Source organism: Ursus americanus, chromosome 2, assembly GCF_024610735.1.
Source record: "Ursus americanus isolate L20-20 chromosome 2, mUrsAme1.1.p, whole genome shotgun sequence".
Taxonomy (NCBI): domain Eukaryota; kingdom Metazoa; phylum Chordata; class Mammalia; order Carnivora; family Ursidae; genus Ursus; species Ursus americanus.
The window spans coordinates 62,918,875-62,931,767 of record NC_142128.1 but is presented as its reverse complement, the minus strand read 5'-3'; positions in this window follow the sequence as shown (position 1 = coordinate 62,931,767).

Here is a 12,893-nt window from a genome sequence, read left to right as displayed (position 1 = left end):
GAGCCATACGCGTAACACGGAGAAAGAGCATTGTCTAGAGACAGCCTTCCAGATCCAATCTACCTCCATGAAGAGGGCTGTGTTTCTGAAGTGTGTATGAAATCATAAGGAACCTGCTCTATGCTGACGACACAACACCCTTCAGAAAGATCTTCCAACGCACATCCTAAGTAACAATTTGGAATTACTTGCAGAAGTGTGAGTGGAGAAGGAGAGGGTCTCTCTACTTAGTGGTGAGGACCAAGTCCGTGTTGCTGGAAGGCCCCATCGAACTCACACCGTGACCCATTGTGTACCCACGCGTTTTCCAATACATGTGCTGACCCTTAATGAAGGTGCCATATACACAATTCGCAGAAAAAACACCGAGTAGACACCACCTTCCAGTTCACATCTTCTGTTGCGACGATGGCAAGTGTTTCAAAAGAGTGTGTATGAATGCCTGACGAACGCATCACCGACTTGACGCTAAGGAGAGCACTCTGAATTAAGCATCTTGCACCTCACACGTGGTGCCAGGAACCGGGAGCATTAGGCAAAACCGTGGCTGCACGCATCAGGTTCATGCCCTTCGTTTAACTACGTAAGAACACCACAGAGACAGCATCTCTCCACTCACACCTGTCACGAAGAGGGAGGCCGTTCGAAAAGCTTGTGTGATTACGAAAAGCCAGTGCCATCATTCCATTCAGCGACGCGACGTTGTGTGGTAGAGAGACGGCAACATTAGCCAGGGAAGATACAAGGGTTACCCGGTGCGTGTGTAGAACCTGAAGGAAACGGCCATAGACGTCCCTCTCAGTAAGAAGAGGGTATACGGAGAAAGCGTCTTCCAATTCACATCGACTGTCATGATGAAGGAAGCATGTTTTGGAGTGTGAATGAAAGCACAAGGAAAGGGCCACTCACCAATCCTTAAGGAAGAACATTGTGTCGAAGCCATCTTTCAACTCACATCGTCCGCCTTGAAGATGGAAGCATTTGCAGAACCGTGTAAGAAAACCTAAGGAGGGGCCCCTGGGTGGCATGGGGCGCCTGGGTGGCACAGCCGTTAAGCGTCTGCCTTCTGTTCAGGGCGTGATCCCAGCGTTCTGAGATCGAGCCGCACATCAGGCTCCTCCGCTATGAGCCTGCTTCTTCCTCTCCCACTCCCCCTGCTTGTGTTCCCTCTCTCGCTGGCTGTCTCTGTCAAATAAATAAATAAAATCTTAAAAAAAAAAAAAGAAAACCTAAGGAAAACGGTGCCGTCTACTTAACTGAAAGAAGGAACACTCTGTGGAAAGCGTCTTGCAGTGCACACCTTCTTTTGTGATCACGGAAGCGTTTCAGACGTGTGCGTGAAAGCAGGAAGACAGTGCCCCGTGCTTAACGTGATGTCAGAACATTGCATAGAAACCGTCTCTCAGCTCCCTTTGTCTGTCGTGAAGAGGGAAGCATTTGCAGCAGTGGGTGTGAGAGAGCGAAGGAAGTGCCATGCACTGAATTCAGAGAACCCAGTCTGGGTAGGAAGACTGCAGTCGCAACGCACATCCTGGTGTATGACAGTTACCAGGGTTTTCTTCCCTGTGTGTTGAACTTTAAGGAAAGTACCATAAACATAGCAGCGGGTAAGAACACTGGACAGAGGGCTTCTCACAACTCACAACTTCTGTCACGAAGGCAGAGACTTTTTCAAAGTTGTGTTGAAAGCATCAGGAAAGTGACAGAGACTTGTGTTTAAGAAAGAGCCCTACCGACTCCATCTTTCATGAAGTTGGGAAGCAGGCTCAAAAGTCTGCTTATCAGCATAAGGAAATGAATGCACGCTTAACGTGCTGAAAGAACTCCCTGGAAAACGATCTGACACTCTCACCGTCTCTCATGAAGCTGGCAGCCTATGCTCGAGGGTGAGGAGACGTGGAAAGCTATGAAACTTACGAAACTCTGAGAACCAAGCTACTGTACAGAAAATGCTACTTCTGATATCGTGATTCATGGAGGGAGCAGCGTTCTAAAATACCTGTGTTTAATGACAGGAGAGGAGCCATACGCGTAACACGGAGAAAGAGCACTGTCTAGAGACAGCCTTCCAGATCCATTCTACCTCCACGAGGATGGCTGTGTTTCTGAAGTGTGTATGAAATCATAAGGAACCTGCTCTATGCTGACGTCAGAACACCCTTCAGAAAAGATCTTCCAACGCACATCCTATGTAACAATCTGGAATTACTTGCAGAAGTGTGAGTGGAGGAGGAGAGGGTCTCTCTACTTAGTGGTTAGGACCAAGTCCATGTTGCTAGAAGGCCCCATCGAACTCACACCGTGACCCATTGTGTACCCATGCGTTTTCCAATACATGTGCTGACCATTAATGAAGGTGCCATATACACAAGTCGCAGAAAGAACACAGAATAGACACCACCTTCCAGTTCACATCTTCTGTTGCGAAGATGGCAAGTGTTTCAAAAGAGTGTCTATGAATGCCTGACGAACGCGTCACCGACTTGACGCTAAGGAGAGCACTCTGAATTAAGCATCTTGCACCTCACACGTGGTGCCAGGAACCGGGAGCATTAGGCAAAACCGTGGCTGCACGCATGAAGTTCATGCCCTTGGTTTAACTACGTAAGAACACCACAGAGAAAGCATCTCTCCATTCACACCTGTCACGAAGAGGGAGGCCGTTCGAAAAGCTTGTGTGAATACGAAAAGCCAGTGCCATCATTCCATTCAGCGACGCGACGTTGTGTGGTAGAGAGACGGCAACATTAGCCAGTGAAGATACAAGGGTTACCCGGTGCGTGTGTAGAACCTGAAGGAAACGGCCATAGACGTCCCTCTCAGTAAGAAGAGGGTATACGGAGAAAGGGTCTTCCAATTCACATCGTCTGTCATGATGAAGGAAGCATGTTTTGGAGTGTGAATGAAAGCACAAGGAAAGGGCCACTCACCAATCCTTAAGGAAGAACATTGTGTCGAAGCCATCTTTCAACTCACATCGTCCGCCTTGAAGATGGAAGCATTTGCAGAACCGCGTAAGAAAACACCTAAGGAGGGGCCCCTGGGTGGCATGGGGTGCCTGGGTGGCACAGCCGTTAAGCATCTAACTTCTGCTCAGGGCGTGATCCCAGCTTTCTGAGATCGAGCCGCACATCAGGCTCCTCCGCTATGAGCCTGCTTCTTCCTCTCCCACTCCCCCTGCTTGTGTTCCCTCTCTCGCTGGCTGTCTCTGACAAATAAATAAATAAAATCTTAAAAAAAAAAAAAGAAAACCTAAGGAAAACGGTGCCGTCTACTTAACTGAAACAAGGAACACTCTGTGGAAAGCGTCTTGCAGTGCACACCTTCTTTTGTGATCACGGAAGCGTTTCAGACGTGTGCGTGAAAGCAGGAAGATAGTGCCCCGTGCTTAACGTGATGTCAGAACATAGCATAGAAACCGTCTCTCAGCTCCCTTCGTCTGTCGTGAAGAGGGAAGCATTTGCAGCAGTGGGTGTGAGAGAGCGAAGGAAGTGCCATGCACTGAATTCAGAGAACCCAGTCTGGGTAGGAAGACTGCAGTCGCAACGCACATCCTGCTGCATGACAGTTACCAGGGTTTTCTTCCCTGTGTGTTGAACCTTAAGGAAAGCGCCATAAACGTAGCAGCGGGTAAGAACACGGGACAGAGTGCATCTCACAACTCACAACTTCTGTCACGAAGGCGGAGACTTTTGCAAAGTTGTGTTGAAAGCATCAGGAAAGTGACAGAGACTTGTCTTTAAGAAAGAGCCCTACCGACTCCATCTTTCATGAAGTTGGGAAGCAGGCTCAAAAGTGTGTTTATCAGCATAAGGAAATGAACGTACGCTTAACGTTCTGAAAGAACTCCCTGGAAAATGATCTGAAACTCTCACCGTCTCTCATGAAGCTGGAAGCCTATGCTCGAGGGTGAGGAGACGTGGAAAGCTATGACACTTATGAAACTCTGAGAACCAAGCTTCTGTACAGAAAATGCTACTTCTGATATCGTGATTCATGGAGGGAGCAGCGTTTTAAAATACCTGTGTTTAATGACAGGAGACGTGCCATACGCGTAACACGGAGAAAGAGCACTGTTTAGAAACAGCCTTCCAAATCCAATCTACCCCCATGAAGAGGGCTGTGCTTCTGAAGTGTGTATGAAATCATAAGGAACCTACTCTATGCTGAAGTATGAACACGCTTCAGAAAGATCTTCCAATGCACATCCTATGTAAGAATCTGGAATTACCTGCAGAATTGTGAGTGGAGGAGGAGAGGGTCTCTCTACTTAGTGGTGAGGACCAAGTCCGTGTTGCTCTAAGGCCCCAGCGAACTCACACCGTGACCCATTGTGTACCCACGCGTTTCCCAATACATGGGTTGAACCCTAAGGAAAGGGCCATGTACACAAGTCGCAGAAAGAACACCGAATAGACACCACCTTCCAGTTCACAGCTTCTGTTGCGACGACGGCAAGTGTTTCAAAGGAGTGTCTATGAATGCCTGATGAACGCGTCTCCATCTTGACGCTAGGAGAGTACTCTGAATTAAGCATCTTGCACGTCACACGTTGTGCCAGGAACCGGGAGCATTAGGCAAAACCATGGCTGCACGCATCAAGTTCATGCCCTTCGTTTAACTACGTAAGAACACCCCAGAGACAGCATTTCTCTACTCACACCTCTCACGAAGAGGGAGGCCGTTCGAAAAGCTTGTGTGAATACGAAAAGCCAGTGCCATCGTTCCATTCAGCGACGCGACGTTGTGTGGTAGAGAGACGGCAACATTAGCCAGTGAAGATACAAGGGTTACCCGGTGCGTGTGTAGAACCTGAAGGAAACGGCCATAGACGTCCCTCTCAGTAAGAAGAGGGTATACGGAGAAAGGGTCTTGCAATTCACATCGTCTGTCATGATGAAGGAAGCATTTTTGGGGTGTGAATGAAAGCACAAGGAAAGGGCCACTAACCGATCCTTAAGGAAGAACATTGTGTCGAAGAAATCTTTCAACTCACATCGTCCGCTTTGAAGATGGAAGCATTTGCAGAACCGTGTAAGAAAACCTAAGGAAAGCAGTGCCGTCTACTTAATTGAAGAAGGAACACTCTGTGGAAAGCGTCTTGCAGTGCACACCTTATTTTGTGATCACGGAAGCGTTTCAGACGTGTGTGTGAAAGCAGGAAGATAGTGCCCCGTGCTTAACGCGATGTCCGAACACTGCATAGAAACCGTCTCTCAGCTCCCTTCGTCTGTCGTGAAGAGGGAAGCATTTGCAGCAGTGGGTGTGAGGGAGGTAGGAAGTGTCATGGACTGAAATCAGAGAACCCAGTCTGGGTAGGTAGACTGCAGTCGCAACGCACATCCGGCTGCATGACAGTTACCAGGGTTTTCTTCCCTGTGTGTTGAACTTTAAGGAAAGTGCCATAAACATAGCAGCGGGTAAGAACACTGAACAGAGGGCATCTCACAACTCACAACTTCTGTCACGAAGGCGGAGATTTTGCAAAGTTGTGTTGAAAGCATCAGTAAAGTGACAGAGACTTGTCTTTAAGAAAGAGCCCTACTGACTCCATCTTTCATGAAGTTGGGAAGCAGGCTCAAAAGTGTGTTTATCAGCATAAGGAAATGAACGTACGCTTAACGTTCTGAAAGAACTCCCTGGAAAACGATCTGAAACTCTCACCGTCTCTCATGAAGCTGGAAGCCTAAGCTCGAGGGTGAGGAGACGTGGAAAGCTATGACACTTACGAAACTCTGAGAACCAAGCTTCTGTACAGAAAATGCTACTTCTGATATCGTGATTCATGGAGGGAGCAGCGTTCTAAAATACCTGTGTTTAATGACAGGAGACGAGCCATACGCGTAACACGGAGAAAGAGCATTGTCTAGAGACAGCCTTCCAGATCCAATCTACCTCCATGAAGAGGGCTGTGTTTCTGAAGTGTGTATGAAATCATAAGGAACCTGCTCTATGCTGACGACACAACACCCTTCAGAAAGATCTTCCAACGCACATCCTAAGTAACAATTTGGAATTACTTGCAGAAGTGTGAGTGGAGAAGGAGAGGGTCTCTCTACTTAGTGGTGAGGACCAAGTCCGTGTTGCTGGAAGGCCCCATCGAACTCACACCGTGACCCATTGTGTACCCACGCGTTTTCCAATACATGTGCTGACCCTTAATGAAGGTGCCATATACACAATTCGCAGAAAAAACACCGAGTAGACACCACCTTCCAGTTCACATCTTCTGTTGCGACGATGGCAAGTGTTTCAAAAGAGTGTGTATGAATGCCTGACGAACGCGTCACCGACTTGACGCTAAGGAGAGCACTCTGAATTAAGCATCTTGCACCTCACACGTGGTGCCAGGAACCGGGAGCATTAGGCAAAACCGTGGCTGCACGCATCAGGTTCATGCCCTTCGTTTAACTACGTAAGAACACCACAGAGACAGCATCTCTCCACTCACACCTGTCACGAAGAGGGAGGCCGTTCGAAAAGCTTGTGTGATTACGAAAAGCCAGTGCCATCATTCCATTCAGCGACGCGACGTTGTGTGGTAGAGAGACGGCAACATTAGCCAGTGAAGATACAAGGGTTACCCGGTGCGTGTGTAGAACCTGAAGGAAACGGCCATAGACGTCCCTCTCAGTAAGAAGAGGGTATACGGAGAAAGGGTCTTGCAATTCACATCGTCTGTCATGATGAAGGAATCATGTTTCGGAGTGTGAATGAAAGCACGAGGAAAGGGCCACTAGCCGATCCTTAAGGAAGAACATTGTGTCGAAGCCATCTTTCAACTCACATCGTCCGCCTTGAAGATGGAAGCATTTGCAGAACCGTGTAAGAAAACCTAAGGAAAGCAGTGCCGTCTACTTAATTGAAGAAGGAACACTCTGTGGAAAGCGTCTTGCAGTGCACACCTTATTTTGTGATCACGGAAGCGTTTCAGACGTGTGTGTGAAAGCAGGAAGATAGTGCCCCGTGCTTAACGCGATGTCCGAACACTGCATAGAAACCGTCTCTCAGCTCCCTTCGTCTGTCGTGAAGAGGGAAGCATTTGCAGCAGTGGGTGTGAGGGAGGTAGGAAGTGTCATGGACTGAAATCAGAGAACCCAGTCTGGGTAGGTAGACTGCAGTCGCAACGCACATCCGGCTGCATGACAGTTACCAGGGTTTTCTTCCCTGTGTGTTGAACTTTAAGGAAAGTGCCATAAACATAGCAGCGGGTAAGAACACTGAACAGAGGGCATCTCACAACTCACAACTTCTGTCACGAAGGCGGAGATTTTGCAAAGTTGTGTTGAAAGCATCAGTAAAGTGACAGAGACTTGTCTTTAAGAAAGAGCCCTACTGACTCCATCTTTCATGAAGTTGGGAAGCAGGCTCAAAAGTGTGTTTATCAGCATAAGGAAATGAACGTACGCTTAACGTTCTGAAAGAACTCCCTGGAAAACGATCTGAAACTCTCACCGTCTCTCATGAAGCTGGAAGCCTAAGCTCGAGGGTGAGGAGACGTGGAAAGCTATGACACTTACGAAACTCTGAGAACCAAGCTTCTGTACAGAAAATGCTACTTCTGATATCGTGATTCATGGAGGGAGCAGCGTTCTAAAATACCTGTGTTTAATGACAGGAGACGAGCCATACGCGTAACACGGAGAAAGAGCATTGTCTAGAGACAGCCTTCCAGATCCAATCTACCTCCATGAAGAGGGCTGTGTTTCTGAAGTGTGTATGAAATCATAAGGAACCTGCTCTATGCTGACGACACAACACCCTTCAGAAAGATCTTCCAACGCACATCCTAAGTAACAATTTGGAATTACTTGCAGAAGTGTGAGTGGAGAAGGAGAGGGTCTCTCTACTTAGTGGTGAGGACCAAGTCCGTGTTGCTGGAAGGCCCCATCGAACTCACACCGTGACCCATTGTGTACCCACGCGTTTTCCAATACATGTGCTGACCCTTAATGAAGGTGCCATATACACAATTCGCAGAAAAAACACCAAGTAGACACCACCTTCCAGTTCACATCTTCTGTTGCGACGATGGCAAGTGTTTCAAAAGAGTGTGTATGAATGCCTGACGAACGCGTCACCGACTTGACGCTAAGGAGAGCACTCTGAATTAAGCATCTTGCACCTCACACGTGGTGCCAGGAACCGGGAGCATTAGGCAAAACCGTGGCTGCACGCATCAGGTTCATGCCCTTCGTTTAACTACGTAAGAACACCACAGAGACAGCATCTCTCCACTCACACCTGTCACGAAGAGGGAGGCCGTTCGAAAAGCTTGTGTGATTACGAAAAGCCAGTGCCATCATTCCATTCAGCGACGCGACGTTGTGTGGTAGAGAGACGGCAACATTAGCCAGTGAAGATACAAGGGTTACCCGGTGCGTGTGTAGAACCTGAAGGAAACGGCCATAGACGTCCCTCTCAGTAAGAAGAGGGTATACGGAGAAAGGGTCTTGCAATTCACATCGTCTGTCATGATGAAGGAATCATGTTTCGGAGTGTGAATGAAAGCACGAGGAAAGGGCCACTAGCCGATCCTTAAGGAAGAACATTGTGTCGAAGCCATCTTTCAACTCACATCGTCCGCCTTGAAGATGGAAGCATTTGCAGAACCGTGTAAGAAAACCTAAGGAAAGCAGTGCCGTCTACTTAATTGAAGAAGGAACACTCTGTGGAAAGCGTCTTGCAGTGCACACCTTATTTTGTGATCACGGAAGCGTTTCAGACGTGTGTGTGAAAGCAGGAAGATAGTGCCCCGTGCTTAACGCGATGTCCGAACACTGCATAGAAACCGTCTCTCAGCTCCCTTCGTCTGTCGTGAAGAGGGAAGCATTTGCAGCAGTGGGTGTGAGGGAGGTAGGAAGTGTCATGGACTGAAATCAGAGAACCCAGTCTGGGTAGGTAGACTGCAGTCGCAACGCACATCCGGCTGCATGACAGTTACCAGGGTTTTCTTCCCTGTGTGTTGAACTTTAAGGAAAGTGCCATAAACATAGCAGCGGGTAAGAACACTGAACAGAGGGCATCTCACAACTCACAACTTCTGTCACGAAGGCGGAGATTTTGCAAAGTTGTGTTGAAAGCATCAGTAAAGTGACAGAGACTTGTCTTTAAGAAAGAGCCCTACTGACTCCATCTTTCATGAAGTTGGGAAGCAGGCTCAAAAGTGTGTTTATCAGCATAAGGAAATGAACGTACGCTTAACGTTCTGAAAGAACTCCCTGGAAAACGATCTGAAACTCTCACCGTCTCTCATGAAGCTGGAAGCCTAAGCTCGAGGGTGAGGAGACGTGGAAAGCTATGACACTTACGAAACTCTGAGAACCAAGCTTCTGTACAGAAAATGCTACTTCTGATATCGTGATTCATGGAGGGAGCAGCGTTCTAAAATACCTGTGTTTAATGACAGGAGACGAGCCATACGCGTAACACGGAGAAAGAGCATTGTCTAGAGACAGCCTTCCAGATCCAATCTACCTCCATGAAGAGGGCTGTGTTTCTGAAGTGTGTATGAAATCATAAGGAACCTGCTCTATGCTGACGACACAACACCCTTCAGAAAGATCTTCCAACGCACATCCTAAGTAACAATTTGGAATTACTTGCAGAAGTGTGAGTGGAGAAGGAGAGGGTCTCTCTACTTAGTGGTGAGGACCAAGTCCGTGTTGCTGGAAGGCCCCATCGAACTCACACCGTGACCCATTGTGTACCCACGCGTTTTCCAATACATGTGCTGACCCTTAATGAAGGTGCCATATACACAATTCGCAGAAAAAACACCAAGTAGACACCACCTTCCAGTTCACATCTTCTGTTGCGACGATGGCAAGTGTTTCAAAAGAGTGTGTATGAATGCCTGACGAACGCGTCACCGACTTGACGCTAAGGAGAGCACTCTGAATTAAGCATCTTGCACCTCACACGTGGTGCCAGGAACCGGGAGCATTAGGCAAAACCGTGGCTGCACGCATCAGGTTCATGCCCTTCGTTTAACTACGTAAGAACACCACAGAGACAGCATCTCTCCACTCACACCTGTCACGAAGAGGGAGGCCGTTCGAAAAGCTTGTGTGATTACGAAAAGCCAGTGCCATCATTCCATTCAGCGACGCGACGTTGTGTGGTAGAGAGACGGCAACATTAGCCAGTGAAGATACAAGGGTTACCCGGTGCGTGTGTAGAACCTGAAGGAAACGGCCATAGACGTCCCTCTCAGTAAGAAGAGGGTATACGGAGAAAGGGTCTTGCAATTCACATCGTCTGTCATGATGAAGGAATCATGTTTCGGAGTGTGAATGAAAGCACGAGGAAAGGGCCACTAGCCGATCCTTAAGGAAGAACATTGTGTCGAAGCCATCTTTCAACTCACATCGTCCGCCTTGAAGATGGAAGCATTTGCAGAACCGTGTAAGAAAACCTAAGGAAAGCAGTGCCGTCTACTTAATTGAAGAAGGAACACTCTGTGGAAAGCGTCTTGCAGTGCACACCTTATTTTGTGATCACGGAAGCGTTTCAGACGTGTGTGTGAAAGCAGGAAGATAGTGCCCCGTGCTTAACGCGATGTCCGAACACTGCATAGAAACCGTCTCTCAGCTCCCTTCGTCTGTCGTGAAGAGGGAAGCATTTGCAGCAGTGGGTGTGAGGGAGGTAGGAAGTGTCATGGACTGAAATCAGAGAACCCAGTCTGGGTAGGTAGACTGCAGTCCCAACGCACATCCTGCTGCATGACAGTTACCAGTGTTTACTTCCCTGTGTGTTGAACCTTAAGGAAAGCGCCAAAAACTTAGCAGCGGGTAAGATCACTGGACAGAGGGCATCTCACAACTCACAACTTCTGTCACGAAGGCAGAGACTTTTGCAAAGTTGTGTTGAAAGCATCAGGAAAGTGACAGAGACTTTTGTTTAAGAAAGATCCCTACCGACTCCATCCTTCATGAAGTTGGGAAGCAGGCTCAGAAGTGTGTTTATCAGCATAAGGAAATGAACGCACACTTAACGTTCTGAAAGAACTCCCTGGAAAACGATCTGAAACTCTCACCGTCTCTCATGAAGCTGGAAGCCTATGCTCGAGGGTGAGGAGACGTGGAACTATGACACTTACGAAAGTCTGAGAACATAGCTTCTGTACAGAAAATGCTACTTCTGATATCGTGATTCATGTAGGGAGCAGCGATCTAAAATACCTGTGTTTAATGACAGGAGACGTGCCATACGCGTAACAGGGAGAAAGAGCACTGTCTAGAGACAGCCTTCCAGATCCAATCTACCTCCATGAAGAGGGCTGTGTTTCTGAAGTGTGTATGAAATCATAAGGAACCTGCTCTATGGTGACGTCAGAACACCCTTCATTAAAGATCTTCCAACGCACATCCTATGTAACAATCTGGAATTACTTGCAGAAGTGTGAGGGGAGGAGGAGAGGGTCTCTCTACTTAGTGGTGAGGACCAAGTCCGAGTTGCTAGAAGGCCCAGCGAACTCACACCGTGACCCGTTGTGTACCCACGCGTTTTCCAATACATGTGCTGACCCTTAATGTAGGTGCCATATACACAAGTCGTAGAAAGAACACCGAATAGACACCACCTTCCAGTTCACATTTTCTTTTTTTTTTTTTTAATGATTTTTTATTATATTATGTTAGTCACCATACAGTACATCCCCGGTTTCCGATGTAAGGCTCGATGATTCATTAGTTGTGTATAACACCCAGTGCACCATGCAATACGTGCCCTCCTTACTACCCATCACCGGTCTATCCCATTCCCCCACCCCCCTCCCCTCTGAAGTCCTCAGTTTGTTTCTCATAGTCCATAGTCTCTCATGTTTCATTCCCCCTTCTGATTACCCCCCCTTTCTTTATCCCTTTCTTCCCCTACCGATCATCCTAGTTCTTATGTTCCATAGATGAGAGAAATCATATGATAGTTGTCTTTCTCTGCTTGACTTATTTCACTTAGCATTATCTCCTCCAGTGCTGTCCATGTTGTAGCAAATGTTGAGAACTCGTTCTTTCTGATAGCTGAGTAATATTCCATTGTATATATGGACCACAACTTCTTAATCCAGTCATCTGTTGAAGGGCATCTCGGCTCCTTCCACAATTTAGCTATTGTGGACATTGCTGCTATGAACATTGGGGTGCATATGGCCCTTCTCTTCACTACGTCTGTATCTTTGGGGTAAATACCCAGTAGTGCAATGGCTGGATCATAGGGTAGCTCAATTTTTCACTTTTTAAGGGACCTCCACACTGTTTTCCATAGTGGCTGTACCAACTTGCATTCCCACCAACAATGTAGGTGGGATTTGCCATTCTAACTGGCGTAAGGTTGTATCTCAGTGTGGTTTTGATTTGAATTTCCTTGATGGCTAATGATTTTGAACATTTTTTCATGTGTCTGTTAGCCATTTGTATGTCTTCATTGGAAAAGTGTCTGTTCATATCTTCTGCCCATTTTTTGATTTGTTTATTTGTTTCTCGTGTATTGAGTTTGAGAAGTTCTTTGTAGATCTTGGATACCAGTCCTTTATCTGTAGTGTCATTTGCAAATATATTCTCCCATTCCGTGGGCTGCCTCTTAGTTTTTCTGACTGTTTCCTTGGATGTGCAGAAACTTTTAATCTTGATGAAGTCCCATAAATTCATTTTATCTTTTGTTTCTCTTGCCTTTGGGGATGTGTCATGAAAAAGGTTGCTTTGGCCGATGTCGTAGAGGTTGTTGCCTATGTTCTCCTCTAGAATTTTGATGGGTTCCTGTCTCACATCGAGGTCTTTCATCCATTTGGAGTTTATTTTTGTGTATGGTGTGACAGAGTGGTCAAGTTTCATTCTCTTGCATGTAGCTGTCCAATTTTCCCAGCACCATTTATTGAAGAGACTGTCTTTTTCCCA